This window comes from Lactuca virosa, chromosome 9 (assembly GCF_052849685.1).
Source record: "Lactuca virosa cultivar CGN04683 chromosome 9, Lactuca_virosa_CGN04683_v6, whole genome shotgun sequence".
Taxonomy (NCBI): domain Eukaryota; kingdom Viridiplantae; phylum Streptophyta; class Magnoliopsida; order Asterales; family Asteraceae; genus Lactuca; species Lactuca virosa.
In genome coordinates, this window is record NC_136434.1 from 178,734,069 (window position 1) to 178,748,684 (window position 14,616).

A 14,616-nucleotide genomic window follows, 5' to 3' on the forward strand; every position below is an offset into this window, starting at 1 on the left:
CAAGTGTCTGCCATGCTCCTCTTGGCTTTTCGAGTAAATCAGAATGTCATCTATGAACACTATCACAGATTTATCAAGGAACGGATTACAAACCCTTTTCATTAAATCCATGAATACTGCTGGAGCATTGGTTAGTCCAAACGACATAACCAAGAACTCGTAGTGTCCATATCGTGTTCTGAATGCAGTCTTCTCGATATCCTGCTCTCTTACTTTCAGTTGATGATATCCTGACCTTAGGTCGATCTTTGAAAAATAACTTGAACCTTGTAGTTGATCGAACAGGTCATCAATCCTCGGTAATGGATATCTATTATTTATCGTTGCCTTATTCAGCTCTCTACAGTCAATGCACATTCTCATACTCCCGTCCTTTTTCTTTACAAATAACACTGGAGCTCCCTAGGGTGATGAACTAGGTCTTATGAAACCTTTGTCCAATAACTCTTGAAGTTGCATCATTAGCTCCTTCATCTCCGTCGGTGCTAGTCGGTAAGGTGCTTTTGCTATTGGTGTCGTCCCTGGTAACAAGTCTATTCTAAACTCCACTTGTCTATCAGGCGTTAATCCGGGAAGATCTTCGGGAAATACTTCCGGATAATCACACACGATAGGAATGCTCTTCATCTCCATTTTCACCTTCTTAGCATCGATCACGAATGCCAAATATGATGTACATCCTTTGGCCAAACACTTTCTGGCTTTCAGTAGTGAAATGATTCCAGAATTTACTGTGCGTTTGTCCCCATACACCATAAATGACTCTTTCCCTGGCGGGTTTACTTTTACAATCTTCTTCTTGCACAGTATTTCGGCATCATTGGCGCTAAGCCAATCCATTCCCAACACGATGTCGAAACCGTTAAGTTCGATAGGCAATAATTCCTCGTGAAACTTATTCCCATTCAGGTCGATTAAGATGTTTTTCATACGATGGCTAACATGTATAAACTTGCCACTAGCAACTTCGACTAATAAAGCATTACCTAGTCTATCAACAGGCAAAGCTAGTTTTCTACCAAATTCATGCGATATAAAGGAGTAGTTGGCTCCTGAATCAAATAAAATTTGGGAAGGCAATTCGTTTACGAGAAAGGTACCAGAAGCGACATCAGCTTCTTCTTTAGCAGCTTCCAGTGTCATCGGAAAGGCTCTCGCCTTCGGCTTTGGTCGAATGTTGGGTTTTGCTGCCTCCTTCTTTTTCGGACAATCCCTCGAGATGTGCCCCTCCTCCCCACACCCATAACAAACTTTCTTGGAGAGGGTGCATTCGTTGGCATAGTGCCCTGGCTTTCCACATTTGAAGCATGTGGTTTCCCCGCCACATTTCCCTTGATGCTTCTTCTTGCATTTGTCGCACCATTTCGCTTCGCCTCCTCCACCTCCTCTCGAACTAGACTTCGAGAATTTACCCTTTTTGCTGGACCCGGAGGGTCCGTCGAACTTCCTCTTCTCACCAACCTCTGACCTTTACAGACCCTTCTCCCTGATCAGGGTCTCAACATTTCTAGCAGCCCAGATGGCGACTTTAAATGTGGTTGCTTGCTTAACCATTGGACCATAGTCCGCTGGTAATCCGAGGGCAAACTTATTGACCTTTGAGAGTTCTGTTGGAACTAGGTATGGGATAAGCTTCATCTTTTCTGTGAAACTTGTAGCGTATTCAGTAACGCTCATTTTTCCCTTCTTCAAATTCTGAAACTCATTATTGATTTCCAGAAGGTCCTGCTCGGAGCAGTATTGCAATTTGAGTTGGACCACGAAGTCTTCCTAAGACATCTTGCTCGCTTCTCCCTTGGGCATAGAGTCAGCTAACAGCTTCCACCAACTCAACACGCCAGATTTCAACAAAGGGATCGCAAGAGCGGTCTTCTGCCTATTGCTGCATTCGCAACTTTCAAACATTGTCTCCATTTTGAAGATCCAGTCCATAACTTGCACCGGCGTCGGGCTTCCGGATAGACAAGGTAGCTTAGATGCCATAAAATCCTTGTATTTACATCCTCTTCCATCATTTCCTTCATCACGATTGTTTTGTCTAACAATCGGTGGGTTGGCTTGACCAACAGTCCCACTGAAGTTACCTCCTTCTGACGGCCCTCCGTTCACTTCGGGCTCTTCAACTTGAATTGAAAGTTCTTCACGATTTTGTTGAAGCAGACGTCTAGTTTCTTCCATATGACGATCCAACATCGTCTGAATCATCAATTGTACACCAGCCATTGTCACCGGCTCAGGTGCAGCAGCTACAACAGGTATTTGCTCGATTACAGGTGGTTGATTCCTATTTTCGTTCGCGTTTCCAACTCCGCTTCTTGTTCTTGCCATTCTTGATCTATACACCGAATAAGGTGAATTTACATCTTCAATCACGATAGAAAATCAAATCATCCTTATCACTCTGAAACGTTTACATGCTAGTTCTAAAACCGTCGACGCACGCTTAGAATCCTAAACACATAAGGTTTCCAGATCCGGTCGGCAACAGACCATAGATCCGAACAAATAATATCATATATGGAAAGCATATAACATTTGGCACGTAAAAGCATTTTAGGCAACTTTCCTAAAATAAACTAGTGCTCGTGTCTTATATATAACAGACACTTCTCACAATCTTCACTTAGCATTCTAAGTTTAAGTCTAGAAATCCTACAAATTCCTAGTTCGCTTAAACTAATGCTTTGATACCAACTGTGACATCCCCAAAATCGCGACCAGAAAAGACCGGTTTAATTTATGCTTTTAAAATAATTTTCAGAGTAATCCTTTGATTAAAAGAGTTGCGGAATTTGTCCCCAAAACAATACATGATAAAATAAGGTTTATCAATGCATTTCTTAAAGAAATGTATTTTCATTATATATCAAAAATCGGGATGTCATGTTCCGATACAGACACAAAAGCATAAACACTACAACATAGACCTTACACAGTTACATATAACTACTGGTCTATAATCCAAAAATATCTGGACAAATGTCATCCAACTTATGCTCTCGCGCCACTACCTGTAATGCAAATAAAAACTGAGTGGGTCAGGCTTGGGGAGCCTGGTGAGCATATAGGGTTTTCAACCCACAACAAATAATTATATTTAGTTCATCAACCAACAATAACCCGATTACCCATTCCCGTTATCCTCACTTTATGTCCCTAAAACAACAACTATTACAAAGGACCTAATCTAGGATTTTCATCGGGACGGACATAACTGCAAAGGGGTTTCCTTAACAATAGATGTCCTAAAGGCAACCATGAGGGGGATAGAGTACACCGGCGAACACATCGTTCACAACACCTACAGGTTATGAGCCTGCTAGCGTTCCACTGGACTGTCTAGAAAGAGTTGGTGGTCGTCATCCATACTCCGCTAGATTACTAGATCAACAACAACATCGAGGACTCTCATCATTTTTATTTCACCACACACCAACTGTCTACCCATGTTCTACCCAACATATTAGTAGATAAAATATATACATTTATATACAGCTTAAAACCTATACAAACATCCATTCAACAACTAGTTCAAATAAACAAATAATATATACACACATAGCACGTATTTTATAAAGAATACTTCATATCTATGTGTTAGAAGAAAACGAATATACACTCACTTGATCAGAAGATGACCGGGTAGCACTACGGCTCTAAGAGTAGTATTTCTTCGGTGAAACCGGGAGATCTTCACAAAAACCGGGCTTCTCGCGGGCAGAGTTTCGGCTCGGAAACTTTACTTCTCGGGATCTTCGGGGCTTCGGGACTCGCTTCGGGTCTCGGGATGATACTGGGGCTTCGGGGGTATAAATTGCACGCAAATTGAGGCAATAAGGAGTGAGAGAGAAGAAATGAGCAACAAATCCCGAAGACCTAGCATTCTATTTATAGGGGGAGGCTGACCCTCCGAAAGCAGCGCGTTCCCTGAACGAACGCAGCGCGTACCGCTGTGCGTCATTGCTTACGAACTTCGGACTTGACAGGTGACGAGACAGGCTCTGGGCTCCGAACGCGGGGCGTTCCCCTTTTGGGATGCGCGCCTCGAACTTCAGAAAATCATAACTCTCGCATACGATCTCCGATTTCGACGTTCTTTATATCCACGCGTAGGTGAGATTATGCTCTACAACTCTCGTTTAGAGTCCGTCGGCTAATTTTGAATTTATTTTTATTATATTATTTTTAGTAGGCCGGGACAGGAAAACTCCGTTAGAAATTCATAACTTCTTCATCCGACGTCCGTTTTCATCTGTCTTTTCACCGTTGGACTACTATCGATGAGATCTTCGATTCTCGTTTAGATTGTTTCTACTAAAAATCACTCGATCTCATATTCGAGTTTCGGGCTGCATACTTCTAAGTCGAAACTTCGAAAAATCATAACTTCCTCATATGAAGTCAGATTTAGACGTTCTTCTTATGCATGCTCTCGGTTTAACGTATTCTACGACTTTCGTTTAGATCACTAAGGCTAAATATCGCTCTATCTTAAATTCATATTTTACGTCGTTCAGCGTCGTGCCGGTTCTGTCGCGAAACTTCGACAGGTCATAACTTCTTCGTTATAACTGGGATTTCAGCTTTCTTTATATATTCGGTAACCTCGTCACGACCACTACGTCTTCACGTATCGATATCGGTTTTATCTAACATTTTATTTTTATGCTTATTTTTATCCTTAATTCATTTAAAACACAGAATTAAGCAATAAACATATAATACTCAAATAATACATTCTTAATATTTCAAAATAAGTTACAAAGGTTAACCTAGACTATTACATCGCCATTAATGCCTAGTCCAGAAACACGGGCGTTACAATTCTCTCCACCTTAGAATGATTCCATCCCCGGAATCACACATCAACAAACAAATGCGGATAGCGACTCATCATGTCACTCTCCGTCTCCCAGGTGAGAATTGTCCCATTCGTATGTTTCCAATGGACAAGCACTAACTCGACCATCTTGCGTCGTAACTTCTTAGTCTTTCGGTCAACGATTGCCTCTGGTTCTTCAATTAACCTCTTGTTCTCATCAATTCTCAACTCCGAAAGTGGAATCATGTCGGGAACTTCTCCCGTGAGCTTCCTCAAATAACACACATGGAGAGTGTTATGAATTCCATTCAGTTCTTCAGGTAATTCGAGCTTGTAAGCTTGGTTCCCAACCCTCTGAAGAACTTTAAACGGTCCAATAAACCTTGGACTTAACTTTCCCCTTTTACCAAATCGTATAAGTCCCTTCCACGGTGAGACTTTAAGCAAAACCGAATCTCCAACTTCAAAAGTCATCGGTCTTCGCTTGTTGTCAGCATAACTCTTTTGACGATCCTAAGCTGCTAACATTCTCTCCCTAATTATTTTCAACTTTTCAGCAGTTTGATGGACTATCTCCGGTCCCATAAACTGCTTTTCCCCAGCCTCAAGCCAAAAAGACGGCGTACAACATTTTTTTCCGTACATAGCTTGATAAGGTGTCATCTTAATGCTCGAGTGGAAACTATTATTGTAGGAAAATTCTACCAAAGGTAAATGCTCATCCCAGTTCCCTTGGAATTCCAAGGTACATGCTCTCAGCATATCTTCAAGCGTTTGTATCGTCCTTTCGCTCTGACCATCAGTCTGTGGATGGTAAGCTATACCTAAACACAACTTGGTACCCAATTCCTCTTGTAGACTTCTCCAAAATCGCGAGGTGAAACGGCTGTCACGATCTGACACAATCGTTAACGGAACACCGTGAAGCCTCACAATTTCCTTCACGTAAGCATTTGCAAGCTTATCCATAGACCATTTCTCATTGGCTGCTATGAAATGCGCACTCTTAGTGAAGCGATCAACGACCACCCAAATCATGTCGTGACCATTCTTTGTTCTGGGCAGTTTAGTGACAAAATCCATAGCAATGTCTTCCCATTTACCCATAGGCACAGGTAAAGGTTCTAAACTCCCGTACAGTTTCTGATGTTGTTCCTTGACTCTCGCACAGGTGACACACTCCGCCACATACTTCGCAATGTCGAGCTTCATCGTCGGCCACCAGTAATAGTGTTTTAGGTCCCTATACATTTTAGTGCTGCCGGGATGAATCGAGTACATGGTTTCTGATAAGGTGTCATCTTAATGCTCGAGTGGAAACTATTATTGTAGGAAAATTCTACCAAAGGTAAATGCTCATCCCAGTTCCCTTGGAATTCCAAGGTACATGCTCTCAGCATATCTTCAAGCGTTTGTATCGTCCTTTCGCTCTGACCATCAGTCTGTGGATGGTAAGCTATACCTAAACACAACTTGGTACCCAATTCCTCTTGTAGACTTCTCCAAAATCGCGAGGTGAAACGGCTGTCACGATCTGACACAATCGTTAACGGAACACCGTGAAGCCTCACAATTTCCTTCACGTAAGCATTTGCAAGCTTATCCATAGACCATTTCTCATTGGCTGCTATGAAATGCGCACTCTTAGTGAAGCGATCAACGACCACCCAAATCATGTCGTGACCATTCTTTGTTCTGGGCAGTTTAGTGACAAAATCCATAGCAATGTCTTCCCATTTACCCATAGGCACAGGTAAAGGTTCTAAACTCCCGTACAGTTTCTGATGTTGTTCCTTGACTCTCGCACAGGTGACACACTCCGCCACATACTTCGCAATGTCGAGCTTCATCGTCGGCCACCAGTAATAGTGTTTTAGGTCCCTATACATTTTAGTGCTGCCGGGATGAATCGAGTACATGGTTTTGTGAGCTTCTTCCATCAGACGATCTCTTATTCCTCCTGACTTAGGCACCCAAATACGATCTTGGAATCCCTTCAGTCCATGACCGTTTGTACCAAACACCAACGTTTTGCCCAAACGTTCCTCCTTTCGGTCATTCTTCTCTAAAGCTTCTTCTTGAGCTTTCTTTATACTCTCCACAATTGTCGAGACAACTTCTATTCTTAACGCTCTTGGCCTTTTTCTTTCAAGATTGACTTTCCGACTGAGAGCATCAGCGACAACATTGGCTTTACCGGGATGGTAAAGTATCTCACACTCGTAGTCCTTAAGTAATTCTAGCCAGCGTCGCTGCCTCATATTCAATTCTTTTTGACTAAAGAGATATTGGAGACTCTTATGATCAGTGAAAAGTTTGCACTTCATGCCATAGAGGTAATGCCTCCATATCTTTAGAGCGAAAACTACCGCTGCCAACTCCAAATCATGAGTGGGGTAGTTCTTTTCATGCTCTTTCAGCTGTCGAGATGCATATGCTATCACCTTTTCTCTTTGGGTCAAAACACAACCCAACACAACACCAAACGCATCGCTATAGCTTCTTCTTTAACAACTCGAATGCTTCTCTATGCTTATCACTCCAAACATAAGCAGCTCCTTTGTGGGTCAAAGCTGTTAATGGACTAGCGTTCAACGTCGTGTCGGTTCTGTCGCGAAACTTCGACAGGTCATAACTTCTTCGTTATAACTCGGATTTCAGCTTTCTTTATATATTCGGAAACCTCGTCGTGACCACTACGTCTTCACGTATCGATATCGGTTTTATCTAACATATTATTTTTACGCTTATTTTTATCCTTAATTCATTTAAATCACACAATTAAGCAATAAACATATAATACTCAAATAATACATTCTTATTATTTCAAAATAAGTTACAAAGGTTAACCTATACTATTACATCGCCATTAATGCCTAGTCCAGAAACATGGGCGTTACAATGTGCTTTCAGTAGTACGGGCCCAATACTACCTTCCACACTTATCCATACTTTCCTCAAGAATCATCCTGAATCCTCTAAGGCACATTCTCAAACTGATACCCCAGATACTCGCTAAGCAGCGCAAACAGCCCACTACAGCACACCCTAGGCTCTCCCAAGTTCCAGACCTCACCTTGCCATCACCTGCTGAAGAACTCCCAATAGTGTCAATTAACCACCTCATGAATACAATCACATGCAACAAAACTCAAATAATTCTTCGAGTAAAAGACTCATACCTACAATAGTTGGACTCAGACAAGAGTTGCGCAATAGGGTCAAATCCATCCCTCTGAGATTATTTAACATATCCAACATGTGAATTGACATATTTATTTAGTAGCTAACCCACATCACTAGGAGTCCAAAAAAGTACAAAGCAAGCAACATTCGGGCAATAGAAAATCTAACCAGTTTACCAACTAACCAGTCCATTCTATCCGATTATCTGAAAACCATACTAGCATGCAACACTAAGAGCTGAAACAATCAGCCATATAAAGGAATCTCTCCTAGCATGAAATCCTGAGCAGATCCTTAGCTCTAATCTAGCATGCAATTCTCATAACATATAACATAACAAAACATGTATGGGTATTATGGGAATCAGTTACTTGAGCTCGACCGATTGCACGCATCACACCCCTATCTATTATTAGAAAATCCTTTAATAAAACTTTGTTTTATGAAAATTTCACCAAAGCCTCAGTTTGAGTTCAGACACACCCGAGAGTGTGCCCGAATCCCTCAAACTAAGGCTCTGATACCAACTTGTAACGTCCCAAATATTACTAGGTAAAAATTTCATTTTTAATTCGATCAAAACAATAATTATCTTTTAGCCAAACATTTGTTATCCTTTTTTCTAATTATCCAAAGTATTTAATGAGAAAACGGTTGTCAGAGTACAATCCCAAAATCATCATAATGCAGAAACATGGGTGGATGCGCTACGATCAAGCCGAACCCTTCCCTTTCGAACCGGAACTACCTAAAAACCTAACCATAAAACTATAAGCACAAAGCTTAGTGAGTTCCCAAAATACCACATACCATACAAAAATAGAACCAAGCATATATGGGTGCTTGCAATCCCCTTCGGTCTATTTCAACCGGATACCGGGTCTATTTCACCCCCTACAACTACCATACATGTAAAACATATAGTGGGCCCTACCCGTCATCGGGCCCGCTCGGTATCGGGCCCTACCCGGCATCGAGCCCCACTCGGTATACAGATCTGTCAGTCATCAGGCCCCGCTTGGCATCGGGCCCCGCCCGATATACATCTAAACATAGAAACATATAATCATACGAACACATGCGATAATCACAAAGATAAAAGCATACAATGCAGTCATCCAGCCCCGCTCGACATCGGGCCTTGTCCGGTAAGCATACTAACACATAACCCATGCAAGAGTAATGCAGAAATCTAGCATCCTAACATTACAAACCATGGGGCCTTCGACCGGATCAACACAGTGAGGAAACTCACCTCACGTTACCGAAAATCACCGATAACAGCTCGGACTGTCGATCCGGAAAATCCCTGTGCTAACATCATCAAAATAATGCCAAATAAATAATTGGTTCTCAACCCATAACTGAAAACCTAGATTGATTACCTAATGCTCAGGAAAAGTCCATTATACCCTTTTCCTTACTTGACCAAACAATCCGTAGTCCAATCCAATAACAACAAAAGTCCTATATGGCCCAATACTCCAAATTGGGCACCAACCCATCGTGGGCCTAATACCAATGGAGCCCAAAATACTAGAAAAAGCCCAAAATTCGAAGTTTAATGGCCCAACAAGGCCTAATCTTCAAAATTCCAAGCATGGCCTAATACTGAGAATTGCCAAGCCCAAAAGCCCATCTGTTGAGTACGCGGGGCGTACTCGGCTCGTACGCTTAGCGTACTCCTTCTGGGCCTAGTAAGCGCAGCGTACCAGCTGGTTACACCCATCGTACTCCCAGTGTGCCATCCTACTCCATTAAGCACTTAATTGGTTAAGCCTTTCCTTGAAACTCACTTATCATGTAAAGTTTGCAACTTTACACATATGCATGACTTTATGGGGCTCAATAGCTCAAAGAGCTTCCAAATGATAAGAAGATACTGGATCTACAAGCACAATCTATCCTCTCAAGTGCTCCTATTCTTCTTATTCTTCACAATTCAATAACAAACACTCTTACAAGATCAAAACTCACCAAAACTCTCTAGGGTTTCGATTTCAGGGTAATGGGAGGTAGAGGCTAGTCTAAAATGTCCAAAATGTGATATAATGACGCTTAAATAGGTTGTAAACCCTAAAAATTAGGGTTTTCATTTGGCTAGAGTACGCCCTGTGTACTCCCAGTACACCCAACGTACTCCATGAAGATTTGTGATCCCTTCAGCCTAGTACGCCCAACGTACTCCCTTGTACACCCTGCGTACAAGGATTAACCTTTTAAACCACCAACTTCCGGAGGCCATAACTTCTTCGTCCTGAGTCTGATTTCGATGATCCTTATATCCATAGAAAGGTAACAAAAAGCTCTACACTTCTATTAACTCATCCTTGCCTTAAAACTTCCCGAGCTAAAATCCAAAATTCATAAAAAGCCCAAACTGACACTTTACCAATATACTCATTGGCTCCAAAACACAAACCGAACTCCCGGATCATCCAGATTACATTACCCACACCAAAATGGGTCTAAATCCCTCTTTTCCAAAGGCCCTAAGCCTTATGATAACCGATCTTCGGGCCACCGCCTTGAATGAGGAAACAATTTGGAACAGGGTGTTACAATTACACTCCATATCAATACTACACTGCTTGACATGAACGTTGTGAGTCTCTTCTTTATAGATCTAGATTGCGGGATCGTGAACTCTACCAAGGCTCACTTCAATGAGTTCCAAGAATCCTCCCCTACTCAAGTGGCGTCTGTAGAGATATCTACTCATAAAACGTTTTATTCCATAATTGTTTTGGTGAATTTGTGGACAACCCTTGTCTTTGTTCGACAATCTCGACTATTGATTCTCTTGGAGCATCATCAGATTGCAACTTGATATCAACATTGTTTTTCAAGAAGACAGAGTCATTTATGTGTTTTTTACTTAGTTGGAAAAGAGTTATCAAATGTTAACCAACTGGATACTTAATTGAATAAACAGCCTCAATGGAATTTTTGTAATTTAACTTTAAGTTGTTAGAGTAAGTTGGTTAAGTAGTTACGTAGTTTCTTAGAAGCTCTTTGGTTCAGTTTTGTTGTATATATAGCTTGATTGTTAGTTGTTGAGTCTATCAATGAAAACTTTCATCAGAATTCTCTTTCCATCTTCTAAATCATGACATGGTATCATAGCGGAGGGTTTTGATCTTGTTTTGATTATTTTATTCCCGATCATTTTTTTTAACTCTCTTCGATCTTTTTTTTTCTTTCAATTTGTTTGCAATGGCAGAAATTCATGTTCACAATGCAAATGATTCACATGTAATTCCTGTTTCAAGTCCATACTATCTATGATCTTTAGATAATCCTGGTTTAATTCTCGTCTCAAATGTGTTCAATTGGGTCGGATTCATCATATAGAAAAGATCTTTGGTGATAGCTTTATTTGCAAAGAACAAGTTAAGATTCGTTGATCGATCCATTGTTCAACATGCATCAAATTCTCGAAATTACTCACAGTGGTATCGTGTGGCCTCCATGGTTATTGGCTGCCTTTTCAATTCATTACACAAAAACATCGCTGATAGCGTTTTGTTTCTTCAATCTGCTCATGCAAATTGGTCAGAAGTCAATCAAAGATGTGAACAAACTAGCGGAGCTTTGATCTATCAAATTTAGTAAAAACATTACTCAATTTCACAAAAGTTTTGATGATTTTCAAACTTATTACACCAAATTAATGAAAATTTAGGATGAGTTATGTATGGTTCAAGATTTTGTTGATTGCTCATGTGGTACTGCTGGTAAAATAACCAAATTTCTTGAAGATCGGAGGTTAATTCACTTCTTATGGGTTTGAATGACTCGTATAAGATCATAAGACGTCAAATCCTTATGATGAATCCATTGCCTTTATTGTTCATTGCTTATGCCCTAATTACTCAGGAAGAACAACAATGTGAGATTAATATTTCTTCTTTCATCAATCATGATGCTATTACAATGAATGTTTATGCTAATCAACATAACTCATTTTCAAAGAAGTCATTAACATGAAACCACTTCAAGAAGTCAGGACAGACCAAGGTACAATGTTATCGTTTGATGGGTTTTCTTGCAAATTACAAGTTCATGAAAGGGAAGACAGGTGATCATTAGTCTACATCTCAGAATTCTAATGTTAATTGTGTTGTTTCTTCGTTCCCAAACATCAATAATGAATAATATAAACAACCACTTCAAATGTTTAGTACTCATGCAAGTTCGTCTGGTTCATCAAGTCATGTTAATGCTTTTGTGGTTAATGAGGCTATGAATTCTGAAGGTAATCATTTCTATTTCTCATACTTTTTTGCTAATGTTCAAAAAATTGTTCATATTCTTCATTCACATCATTCATGGATGATAGACACTGGTGTCACTAACCATGTGTTTTACCAAGATTTTTTTCATTTCCATGACAAAATTTCATCAACCTCATTCAATTGGGCTTCCTAATGGTTATGATACTCCTGTATCATACATAGGATAAGTTTAACTCCATGATACTATTATGCTTAAAGATGTCTTGTATGTTCCTACTTTCAAATACAATTTTATATCCATCTCCAAATTGACAAAACAGTTGAATACATTTGTCATATTCACTGATAAGCAATGTCTTCAGCGGGACCCCTCATTGAAGAATAAATTTTCTTTGGGGACTCTTGACACTAGAATAAAATATTTATACATTTTTGAACATGACCATATAAACATAAATTTGTCATTTAGTCATTCTGTTTTTTACATCATTTTCAAGTAATGTATCATTTGTAATGAGTGCTAATGCACAAAATGTCATTTTGAACTGGAACAATCATCATGGTAATGATCTTATTGATATATTCGTAGCCTTTTTTGATTCCTTATAATGAGAAATATATGAATGTTAATTCTTGTGTGATTTTTTCCAAAGCTAGACAACACATATTACCTTTCCCTAATAGTCAAACTTGTTCAAAAGCTTCATTTGATCTTATTCATAATGATGTTTGGCGCCCCAACAAACATAAAACTCATGATGGTTTCAAGTACTTTGTAACTATTGTATATGATTATAGTAGATTTACATGGATCCATTTAATTTCACACAATGTGATGATTTCTCTATCATTAAAGCTTTTGTTAATCTTGTTAAAACCCAATTGAATATGAGTATCAAGCAAATCAGAACTAATAATGCTATGGAATTGGGATAAAGTAATGAAGGAGTTCAATTTTTTCAATCACATGGGATAATTCATCAAAGATCTACTCCTTATACACCACAAAAAAATGGCATTATGGAATGAAAGCACAAACACATTTTAGAAATTTCAAGTGCTCTTTTCTTCCAATTAGGCATAGGAATCACATATTGGGGAGAGTGTGTTAAAGATTCAATTCACATCATTAACAAATTTCCTTCTCAAGTTTTAAACAAAGCTTCTCCTTACAAAATGTTATATGGGAAAAAACCATCTTTGACACGACTTTGTTCCTTTGGTTGCTTATTTTTTTATTCAACCACATGTGTTGGAAGAGATAATTTTATGCCCAGAGTTGATACTTCCATCTTTATTGCTTATCTCTATGCACAAACGGCGTATACAATTCTTACTCTTACTTCAAATAAGATTTTTATTTCGAGGGATATCAAATTCTTTGAAGACATGTTCCATCTTCATTCTTTTCATGGTATTTGCCAATATACATTAGTTACCTCATTTATTCCCATTTCTTGTTCTGATCATTTGCCAGAAAATGAACCGTTTTTAGAAAATACTAAAGTACGCCTGCTTCAAATTTGGATAATGCTTCTAATAATGAAGAAATTCCAATTCATGTAGCACATGATTTTCATAATTAGCATGTTCCTTTGAGAAGATCTACTCGTTTTCTCAACAACTAATTCATTTACATGATTATATTTGTCATAATGTCATTTCCACTCCACAACACTTTTGTCCCCATACTATTTCCAACATTAGAATCCCTATCAATTCTTTTGATAACTCATTCTTTTCCAGGAAAGTTATCTCCATGCCTAACCCAAACATTTATGAGCCTGGTTTTTACCATGAAGCAAAAGGAATACCTCATTGGGAAAGGGTTATGCAAATAGAACTAGATGATTTAGATGTAAACAACACATGGAAATTGATCAAACTTCCTAAAGGAAAGAAGGCTATTCCTTGTAGATAGGTTTACAAAACCAAACTCAAAAAAAGGAAGGCATTGATTATCATGAAACTGTTTTGCCGGTTGTTAAATTCACAACTGTTAGATCATTGTTTCCCTTGCTATCAAAAGGAAATGGAATATGCATCAATTTGATATCAATAATGCCTTCCTCTATGGTGATTTTCATGAGGAAGTTTACATGAAGGTCCCTCCAAGTTTCACTATTTAATCTCCTGCTATTGTTTGCAAATTAAAAAATATTAATACGGCTTGAAGCAGACATCTAGATAGTGGTATGCAAAACTGTCTATAGCATTACACTCCAATGGATATCAAAAATCTCCTAATCATTACTCCTCATTCATCAAAAGATCTTTAAATTCAATCATTATTGTTGCAGTGTATGTTGATGATATACTTATCACAGGAGATAATGACCTAGAAATTCAAGCTTTGAAAACTTATCTTAA